Source organism: Pinus tabuliformis, chromosome J (genome assembly GCF_031772625.1).
Source record: "Pinus tabuliformis cultivar Carrire ecotype Pingquan chromosome J, CPIR1, whole genome shotgun sequence".
Classification (NCBI taxonomy): domain Eukaryota; kingdom Viridiplantae; phylum Streptophyta; class Pinopsida; order Pinales; family Pinaceae; genus Pinus; species Pinus tabuliformis.
In genome coordinates, this window is record NC_142295.1 from 1,526,246,399 (window position 1) to 1,526,258,569 (window position 12,171).

Consider the following 12,171-nt stretch of genomic DNA (forward strand, 5'->3'; position numbering starts at 1 on the left):
AAAATAAAATAAAACAAAAAATAATAATAATAATAATAATAAAATTAAAAAACAAAAATAAAAATAAAAATAAAAAATAAAAAATAAAATAAATAAATAAATAAAATAAAATAAAAAAATAAAAAATGCACACATTGGCACAGTTATTTTGGACTAATGTCCCCGGAAAACCCAATGTGGGAAAACCGGTGCAGCAACAGAGGATTTTATTATTCAACAATTTTCTTGTACAAGAGGGTGCCAAACTAGCTTACCCATAGATAGACAAACTTCCAGCACTTTCCTAAACCCAGTGGGCCCTACTGACCTCTACTACAGCCTGAAACCCTCTGCGTCAACCTACTGAGGCTATGCGCAATCTCTTTGGGCTTCTGTGTCACTCCTGCAGCCTCTGCGTGGATGACACTGGCCCTTCTGGCTTTGCACAGTCTCTGTTGCCTCTGCGTGGCTTCCTCTGGCTCTACGTCTGCCTCTTTTGCGTTGATCTCTCGTCTCTCTATTCCATAATTTCTACCTCCTGACTGCTCTCCAGACCACTGGTTCAATTTCTCAGCAAACCCCGCTCCAGAAATTGAACTGACTGGTCTCCCTCAGTGTGTTCTCCAAATGCCCCTCAAGCCTCCTCTTATACTTTTTCTGTTGACATCTCAACAACCGAGATTAAGTCCCTAATCAACAGTGAAGATTAGATCTAACTTGATCCATGTCTTTTGGACCATTCTAACATAGATTCATATTAATACACATTAATATTTTATTTTCCCTAAGTTTAGACTTAGGGACTCCATTAAAAATATTAATTATTTTAATATCTCCTGATCTGTTTAGAATTTACCCAAACCCTTTCTGGGTATTGGAGATCTCATGTGCCCCAACCTCTCCACCAAATTTCGTGGCTAGAGCACATCCGATGCTACCCCAAATCAACACTTCCTCTTAGCGAGGACTATGCTCTAGCAATACTCCTCACTGAGCATTACTCTGATCATCCGGCATCGATACTTGTGCTGATGCTAGGCCTCCCTACCCAACATCCTCTGCACTGTTGCATCTTGTACCACTACCCATGGTTCTGCCACTGCCACTGCTGCATCTGTACAACAAATTGCTCTGCATCTATGCTGTTGCTGGTCCTTTCTCCCAGCATTGCATCTGTGCTACTGCTGGTCCTTTCTCCCAGCACTGCATCTGCACTGCACCTTCCTCTGCATCTGTGTTGTTGTTGGTCCTTTCTCCCAACATTGCATTTGCACTGCAAATCCCTCTGCATCTGTGCCGTTGTGGGTCCTTTCTCCCAACATTGCATTTGCACTGCAACTCCCTCTTCATTCATGCTGCTAACACACTACTTCTGAAAGGGGTTCTTTACCATCCCCATCTTTTTTCTGAAGTAGTCAAATTTTTGACTTTCCAAGGGCCTTGGTGAGGATATCTGCCACTTGTTCTCGTGTAGGAGTGTAGCTCAACTGTACAGCTCCACGTTGGACACAATCTCTGAAAAAGTGACACAGGATATCAATATGCTTTGACCTATCATGAAATATTGGATTCTCAGAGAGTTTGATGCAACTCTGATTATCACACATGATCCTGGTCGCCTCCATATTTCTTCTGAATAGGTTTACCAGCAGTTTTCTAAGCCATATGGCCTCACACGAAGCTGTGCTTGCTACCATATATTCCGCCTCAGACGAGCTTAGAGCCACGGACTTATGTTTCCTACTGCACCAGAAGGTTATTCCTGATCCAATGTTAAAACGGTACCCAGAGGTACTTTTCCGATCCACTGAACTTCCTGCCCAATCTACATAGTAAATCCACTCAACCTAATATCTTTCCCCTTGTTGTACAAGAGCCCATAATCAATTGTTCCCTGTAAATACCTGAGAACGTGCTTGGCTGCTACCCAGTGAGCCCTCTTTGGTTCCACCATGAACTGGATGAGGGAGTAGACAACATAGCAAATATCTCGCTTGGTATTGACTAGATACATCAGGGACCCTATGAGCTGTCGGTATAGGGTGGGATCGACATCCTTGTCTTCTGATGCATTAATATTCTTCCAGTTGGTGATCATTGGCATAGCCATAACTCTACAGTATCCCATCTCGAACCTTTTCAGAATTTCTGTAGCATACCTTCCTTGCCCAAGGAAGATTTCTCCTTTCTCCCGCCAAACTTCCAACCCTAGAAAATAGTGCATTCATCCCAGATCCTTCATATCAAACTTTGTGGCTAGATTCTTCTTGTAGTATTCAATGAGTCAGGATGATCCTGTCAGGAAGAGATCATCCAAATATAATACTAAGATAAGTGGCTCGCTCTCTACGACAAAATAGTAGAGATTCGGATCCGCGTCACTCTTGACAAACCCCATCTTCTCTAAGTAACCATCTATTCGACCATACCACACTCTTGCTGCCTACTTCAGCCCATACAAGGATTTGTTCAGTCTGCATACATGAGACTTCTTCTCATGAGTTTCAAAACCCTCTGGTTGTTCAATGTAAACTTCTTCTTCTATTACCCCATTCAGAAATGTCGTCTTGACATCCATCTGATGGATCTCCCATCCCATCTGGGCTACAAGAGATATCACGGTCCTAATAGATGTATCGCTAGCTACTAGGGTGAAGGTTTCCTCATAGTCAATCCCTTCCTTTTGAGCATACCCCTTAGCCACAAACCTAGCCTTGTATTTTTCAATACTATTGTCCGCAGCATATTTGATCTTATAAATCCATCTTGAACCTACCACATATCTTTCCTGAGGCCTTGACACCACCTCCCAGACATCGTTTACCATTATGGAGTTATACTCCTCCACCATCATATCCAGCTAGACCTGATGCTGAGTTTCCTCCTTGAAGCTAGTAGGCTCTCCATCCTGAGCTACTAACGCCTGATACTTGTTTGGTTGTTTTCGCTCCCTTTTACTGTTCCTTGGCTCTCTAATGAAGTTCTCTGCATCACGGAGAATCTGACGAAGTTCCCTGCTGGTTCTTCCTCTGCCCACAGGTGCTTATGTTTCCTCCTCTTCCTCATACTGATAATAATCCTGATCTAAGGAAGGATTCCACTTCCGTTGGTTGAAGAGGCATGACCAACGGATCCTCTTTCGACTGCTCCTTGGAAGGCATTTCGTGAGATCTTCTGAAAGCTCTGTCCTCCATGAACTTTATATCCCATCATACTACTACCTTCCTGCTCCCTGGAAGATAGATCCTATATGCATTAGCATTCTCGCTATATCCTACCAGATACCCCTTTTCTGCAGTCTAATCCAGCTTCTTCCTCTTTTCTTCAAGTATGCAACAATATGCCAAACTCCCAAATATCCTGAAATGACTGACTTCAGGTGTCTTCCCAGTGAAGACTTTCTCTGGAGTAATCTTGCCCAATGCTTGATGAGGAGTCCTGTTCTAAACATAGACAGTTGTGTTGCATGCTTCTTCCCACAGGAATTTTGGCATATCATGATCATACAGCATGGCCCTAGCTACTTCTACAATAGTCATGTTTTTCATTTTTGCCACTCCATTCTGCTCCGAATTGTAGGGCACTGTCCAATCTCTTCTGATGCCCTCCTTAGCGCAAAAATAAGTGAAGTCCTTATTGACATATTCTCTGCCATTATCTTAGCTCAAGACTTTTATTTTCTTACCTGTCAAATTCTCCACTAGAGCCTTGAACTCCTTGAATCAACAGAAAACCTCATCCTTGGTTTTCAAAAAATAGATCCAAGTTTTCCTTGAGTGGTCATCAATGAAAGTAAGGAAATACTCGGCACCGCTGAGAGCTTTGATGGACATAGGTCTGCAGATATCTGAGTGTATCAATCCTAGTACACTCTTGGCCTTGTGGTTGCTCCTAGGAAATGTCGCCTTGACATACTTTCCTAGAGCACATCCCCTGCATACATCATCTCGTTCTGTACTCAGATCCAGAACTCCTGTTACAGTGCTCCTGAGAATTCTCAAAGCTCCATGGTGCAAGTGACCCATCCTTCTGTGCCATAGTTCGTTCAAGTCTTTGTCCCCGTGACTGCCTATTAGTGCCATTGGAGACTCTAGTTGTAATCTATACAACCGATTACTTTTGATCCCGATCTGCACTTTCATTTTTCAGCTTAGGTGTTCGACGTATACCTTTTCCTTGATGAAGTAGACATCATAGCCCTTGCCTTGTAGTTGTGACACGGAAAGTAAGTTCATCCCCAATCCTGGCACATGCAGCACATTTGTGGCACGGAACCGCTCTCCTGATTCTGTCTAAAAAACTATGGTACCCTTTCCTACTGGAGTACACTTTGCCTTGTTCCCCATGGTGATCTGAAAGTTCATCTTCTCTTCTCGATATTTTGAGAAACACTCCATGATTCCCGTCATATGCCACGAGGCTCCGCTATCTATATACCATACTTTTGATGATGCAACACTAGTCATGCATGCCACTTCTTCTTCCAACCTAGAAGCCAACATAGAGAAATCGAAATCTCTCTCTCTGATGCAATCTTCTGAAAATTTGTGTGAGTCCCCTGAGGTGGATGCCTCCGCATCATGGTCTTGACCCATGACTGATTTTCCCTTTCTGTCTCTGATTACTGGCTCCGATACCATGTGAAAATTCTACCACTACAACAACTGATTTACTTTTACTACTTATTTCATCATAAGTTATTCATGAAGTTACTTCAACAAACATTAAAATAAATATTGTTGCAGATATCACATTGTAATACAGAAACAAAAATATGCACACACTGACACAGTTATTTTGGACTAATTTCCCTAGAAAAACCCAATGTGGGAAAATCGGTGCAGCAAGGGAGGATTTTATTATTCAGCAATTTTCTTGTACAACATGGTGCCAAACTAGCTTACCCACGGATAGACAAACTTCCAACACTTTCCTAAAACTAGAATAGGCCCTATTGACCTCTGTTATAGCCCGAAACCCTCTGCGTTAGCCTAAAACCCTCTATGTCAGCCTACTAACGCTCTGCGCAACCTCTCTGGGCTTCTGCATCACTTCTGCAGCCTCTGCGTGGATGACGCAGGCCCTTCTGGCTTTGTGCAGTCCCTGCTGCCTCTACATGGCTTCCTATGGCTCTATGTCTGCCTCTTCTATGCTGATCTCCCGTCTTTCTATTCCATACTTGCTGCCTTCTGATTTCTCTCTAGACCACTAGTTGAATTTCTCAGCAAACCTCGCTCTTGAAATTGAATTGATTGGTCTCCCTCAGTGTGTTCTCCAAGTGCCCCTCAAGCCTCCTCTTATACTTTTTCTCTTGACATCTCAACGACCGAGATTAAGTCCCTAATCAACAGCTAAGATTAGATCTGGCTTGATCCATGTCTTTTGGACCATTCTAACAGAGATTCATAATAATACACATTAATATTTTATTTTCCCTAAGTTTAGACTTAAGGACTCCATTAAAGATATTAATTATTTTAATATATCCGGATCTGTTTAGAATCTTCCCAAACCCTTTCTGGGTAATGGAGATCTCATGTGCCCCAACCTCTCCACTAAATTTCGTGGCTAAATCACATTGGATGCTACCCAAAATCAACAGGGACCACATGATATAAGAGAGGATATTGTTTAAAAAGTGAAGAGTGGAATCTGGTGAGAGCTAGAATAGTGACATGCTTTCACCAACCGCGATTTCCTCTTGTGGAAAGCTTATTTAGATTTGATCTCAACGAAAATTCAAATGTTTCGATCTTGCAAAATCATAAGTTATATTTCTAAGAACCTCTGACATGCCATGGAAATCAAAACTCACTCATTTTAATAGGAATTACCTCCCAAATTTCACTATTGATATGTTCTTCAAGTGGGTACAGATTGCTTTAAATAGTTCCTTTAAATAATATTGAGTCTTGTGGGAAAATTCTTAGTTCGTATCTTAAATAATGGAGTCCAATCTTTGAGATGTCAACTCCATCAATGAAAATTCTCCCTCCTATCGGTTCTACAATATGAATTAGTACTTGAAGTGTGAATTTTCTACTACCAGTCCATTCAATTATACCAATCTTCTCTCCTCTAGGAAATTCACATGTGATACCTTTAAATACAAATGACAGATGTCGTCCATATCAAACCTAATTGCATGTCCATGATAAAGTCAAATTCTTAGTAGCATAATATTTCTCTTTATTATTAATATTTTAATTGGTGGGGTTGGGTACATTCTATTGAGCATACACCTATTCTTGAAGATGAGTTTTTTGATATACATGCCTTTAGACTCACTAACTAAAATTGCCATAGCTCATAGTTAATATGTCTATGATGAACATATAAAGATTTGGAACTACCTCCTCTTCAAATTTAGTATGCAAAAGTGAATTTTAATTTTGAGATTTAGTCTTTTTAAAGAAACCCTTCTTTTTTATTTTTCCTTGTACATACTCATACAAACTATAATTCATAAGCCACCTATGTCATTATTTCCAAGCCCTTCAAAATGCCATTCTTAGATTTTTTTTGCTTTGAAACTTCTTCCGGGAGCCTTTACTCATGGGATCATTCAAGTAGGTAACATTATTAATTCAAATATATATGCATTATTTTTCTTTTCTTAAGAAAATTTACACTCCAATATTGATTGACTTACTTCCATTTAGGAATTTTGCATACACGCCCTTATCTCGCTATCGAAAGTGGTCCTCTTTAGTTATATTTCTTTAATTGTTGTTTAGAATAACACATCTCTATTGAGAATGTCTATTTCCTTTTCTTTCCCCTTCAAACTTCTTATAGGACCACCCTTGCTTACGTAGATAAATTAACCCATCGATCTTTAGCATTTATCATCTACCTAGACATGTAACCTTCCTTTCATTAGTTCCCTAGCATGGTGACCCTTACTATGTTTTGTTGCCCATGCCATTCAATCATCCATATGATTAGGAGTTTATTAAGTCTACATCCTAGGGTTGAGCCTCATGCATGTCATTCAATCATCCACATGATTAGGATACCGTTTCCCTATTATCATCTAGTTTCAAGTTAAGAGTGATTATATCAAGCTACATGGATTCTAATCACTATGTTAGCTGAGTCAACAATTCTTTATGTGGGCACCCCATGTAAACGCTACAGAAATTCACACAAGTGTAATTATCGAGTTGGCACCATCTCATCGAGGAATACATCAACAATTTCACAAAATTCCCAGCTCTATAAGTCAAGACCTTCGTCCACTGTTAATTGCACCCACTTAATCTATTTAAGACTGCCATCCAAGACTCCACAAGGAGCTTTCTAACCCAAGATTTCCTAGTTTTAGCATGGAAACTTTGATTATGGAAACAGAGAAGACTAAGAAATTTTAAGCTCTACACAACTTCTCTTGATATCTCTCGCACCAATTAACACATCAACCTTCTAGAATAAATTATGACAACAACTTGGCTCCCAACTCAGGTCACCAGATACCTTTTCCAACCCATTTACTTGCTTCACATTATCATATAGAAATTGAGAGGAGGTTCTTCACAAGATACTTACCAGATTTAAGAGCGCCATTTCTAACTTGTTCCAAATCAACCAATAAAAAGCTTCTAATTTCCTCCCTCCACCATGTTTCTATGCCCAGATCAAATGGAACATGAACCCCTGCATGGGAAGGAATGGGATTTTTCCTCTTTAGTGAATGGATAATCTAGGTCATTTGAGAATATGACGATGGTGCCAAAACAATCCCATCCATCCCAAACTCACCACTTTGTTCCTCTACATTAAGTTTCATACTGATCCCACCCCAACAATTTGTGTAAGACACCATGTTACGATTCTACAAGGTATTGTACTAGATGCAGAGGGATTTCTCCCTGTGTGATTTAACCTCCACCAAGTTATTGAATTGAACACGAAGGTCATTTGTATCATGTGCATGCAACTATTGACCTAGGGCAGCCACATTGACATCTAAACCACACTTTTTATTTATTATTTTTACATTGCTTTCGACCCCTCCCTGGAATTTAAGATTGTAAGAAATACCTATCGAATTTCAATAGAAATTAATTAGAAAAATTGCAAAAAAAAAAAAACCTAAAATACTACTAATTTTTTAAAATATGGTATTTATTAAATAAATAAAATTTTAAATTTTAACATGAAATCAAGGGCCGAGTCCATTAATTCTATAATAACTTATTGGGCTATTAAAGAGTGTCAATTGGGTATCTCTATTAAAGAGTCTCAATTGGGTATCTTTTGTTAAAGAGTCTCACTTGGAATTGAGAATCTTTTGTTAAAGAGTCTTACTTGGAATTGAGAATATTTTGTTAAAGAATCTCACCTTGGGTATACACAATAGAGAAGTAAAAAACTTCAGTAAAGAAAGATTCTTGAAAATATTTTGCTAAAGAACCTCACTTGGGTATACAAAATAGAGAAGCAAAAAACTTCAGTAAAGAAATATTCTTCAAGTAGTCTTTCAACCAGAGCATGAAAAATTCTTTTTAGGTAAGTTATTATTAATTAATTTTCTCATTTCCGTATAAGTTTTAATTTAGAAATGAGTTTTATGAAAATTGTTATGAAGAATATGTGGTATTGTTCTTGCTTTTAATTTAGGTTGATTTCTAATTTGATGTATTTGTATGTAGATTTTTTTAGATATTATTATATATTATTAATTAGATCTAAATTCATTTAGATCAAATTTCTAAAACATTGTTATATTAGTTTAATTTTCTCGAACATTGTTATAATAGCTCAGAGTGAATTATTATAATGGCTTAGACAATAATTTATTTCTCAAGCATTGTTATAATGGCTTAGAATTTTGTTAGTGAATGCCTTCAAATCCTGAAAATTATCTATGAATTGATATCCAATATGTTGTTATAACAGCCTAGAGTTTTGTCGTGAAATATTCTTAAACCCTACGGAATACATTATGTAGAAACCAAAAAAACCCCGAAAATAAGAGCCTTTGTTTCAGAAGTAAATTGGGTCAGTGTGAATTGCTTTTATAATTTCCATTGAAGTTTAAATCTTTTGAAATGGCAATAAACAACTTTTTCCCTAAGGTCGAACAATCATAGTCTTTAAGTAGTGTTAACATGCGTTGAAACCTATATTGAATTGACTTGGTGTTTGTCTCTTCAAGGTCTGGTTTTGACAGTGAGATAAAGAGGGTACCCTTGCTGTAATAAACGTGGTGTGTGATTTGTTGATCCGTGGGTCTGCAACCATGGGGAAGCAGAGAAAGAGAAGTAGGAATGTGGAAGGATCAGGATTGGGGATGAAGTGTATGGGGGTTGTAATACAGAGAGTGTTGTTGTTGCCCCCATTGTTCTTAATGCTTGTTATATGTCTTTGGGTTATGACAAACCCTGTTACCTACATCTATTCTTCATCTTTGTTTTTTGAACCGCAAGTTGAATGTATATTTTGTTTCTGCCAGCACTACGCGTTTCCCACATCAAGCAACTATGTTTCATGATGACAAGTTTAATTTTGGTGGCCATGAGATTCAAGGTATCAAGGTGGCGAATCATGGCTTGAATGTTGCATCACCATTACTAAATGAGTCTGTTAATGGCGATGGAGTAGTGCATATGAAACAGGAGAGACCAACTACCCATATTGGGATTTCATCGCAGGAGAAATTTGAAAATGGATCTAGTGAATGGGCCACAATGGGAAACAAGAAAAGTAAGCAAATAACGCTACATTTTCTCTAGATGCAGTGAAAATTCAAATGGAGGCCTTTAGGTCTGCTTCAATGCCTGCAGGCATGAAGGATCCAACCCAGAAGCAATGCAAAGGAAGGCAAATTTATGTATATGATCTTTGCCAAAATATTCAATGCAGACCTGGTAGAGCAATGCCACAGCCTGATTCCATCGCTCAGTCTCTTTGATTATTTTACCAACAGAGGAATGGGGAAACCGATCGAAAATTTTTATAAGCAGTGGTTTCAAACTCATCAAATATGCGATAGAGCTCAAATTACATTCCATAATCTCAAGGCACCCATGTATGCTTTATGATCCTGCAGAGGCGAATTTGTTCTACATTGCCTATTATGCAGGTCTCGATGTGCTGAGATGGAATTTCAGGGAAAATATCAGTCCCGAGAAACGAGACGAACTAGCCCTGGAGCTTGTGAAGTGGCTTCAAGGTCAGCCATGGTGGAGGAGACACGTAGGCAGAGATCATGTTCTGGTTCTGGGCAAGATCTCGTGGGATTTCAGGAGATCGAGGGATGATGATCAATGGGGTAACAGGCTATTACACCTGCCTGAAATGAAGTCTGTTACCAAGCTTTTGATTGAATGCCATCCATGGGATATGAATGAAATTGGAGTCCCACATCCCACTTTCTTCCATCCTCGTTCTGATGAAGATATTTGGCAATGGCAATGGCAGATCAGGACAAGCCAGAGACCCCATCTGATAAGCTTTGCAGGTGCCCCAAGACCCAGCAGTACAAAATCCATTCGTTCCGTCCTCATCGAACAATGTTTAGGCAGACTAGAGAGTTGCAATTTTTTGAACTGCAATTCCCATGTTTTCCTAGGTCCCAAAAACACAGTGAAGCTCTTCATGCAATCCGAATTCTGCCTTCAGCCTCCTGGTGATAGCCCTACTCGGAGATCCTTGTTCGATTCTCTTATAGCTGGGTGCATTCCTGTGCTGTTCAATCCCTTTACAACATATTATCAGTATCCATGGCATCTGCCTGCTAATGAGAGCTCCTATTCAGTTTACATAGCAGAAGAGACTGTTGAAGAAAAGAATATAAATGTGATAGAGGCTCTTCAGAAAATCCCAGAGGAACAGAGGAAGGAAATGAGAAAGACCATAATCCAGGAAATTATGCCTGCTCTGGTCTATGGTGACACAGATTCAAGATTTAAGGTTTTCCAGGATGCATTTATGATTTCTTTGAATAATATTCTCTGGAAAACAACTAATCCCTCCAAGGATGAAGCCATTTGAATCCATGATGCATTCCATTATGGATGTTATTTAGTTATGTTGGATGTTATTTAGTTATGTTGTCAAGAACATAGTTACTGGTTGTTATTTAGTTATGTATTCATGAACATAATTATCAACATTTTTTTTTTGTTTTAGTTTGGTGGTTAAAGGCTACCAAAACCAGAGTTTTATACCGATCGGACCTCCAAATTACACAGATGCATGTGTATGTGTTTTCCTTACCAGGAATTAAGAAAATTGTTCAATGTCTAGAATTTAATTTCATGTATCTCTCTCTTTTAATATAATAAAATGTGCAAATTAGATCTATTCAATGTATCCATGACGTGTAGATTGTGGATTACTATAATTGTGCGTGGTTTAGTTCAGATTATTGTTTCATGGAGCAGGAAGTATATCCAATATGTTGTTATAAAAACCTTCAGTTTTTTCGTGAAATATTCTTAAAATCCTACAGAATAAATTATGTAAAAAAGAAAAAAACCCCGAAAGTAAGAGCCTTTGTTTCAGAAGTAAATTGGGTCAGTGGGAGTTGCTGTTATAATTCCCATTGCAATTTAAATCTTTCGAAATGGCAATAAACATCTGTTTTCCTAAGGTTGAACAGTCATAGTGTTTTAGTGTTAACATGCGTTGAAACCTATATTGAATTGAATTGGTGTCTGTTTCTTCAAAAGTTTGGTTTTGACAGTGAGATAAAGAGGGTACCCTTGCTGTAATAAACGTGGTGTGTGATTTGTTGATACAGGGGTCTGCAGCCATGGGGTGTAGAGAAAGAGAAGTAGGAATGTGGAAGGATCAGGATGGGGAAGTAGAGAAAGAGAAGTAGGAATGTGGAAGGATCAGGATTGGGGATGAAGAGAATGGGGGTTGTAATACAGAGAGTGTTGTTGTTGCCCCCATTGTTCCTAATGCTTGTTATATGTCTTTGGGTTATAACAACCCTGTTATCTGCATCTATTCTTCATCTTTATTTTTTGAACCGCAAGTTGAATGTATATTGTGTTTCTGCCAGCACTACGCGTTTCCCACATCAAGCAACTCTGTTTGATGATGACAAGTTTAGTTTTGGTGGCCATGAGATTCAAGGTCTCAGGGTGGGGAATCATGGCTTGAATGTTGCATCACCATTGTTAATTGAGTCTGTTAATGGCCATGGAGTAGTGGCTCTGAAACGGGAGAGAACAACTA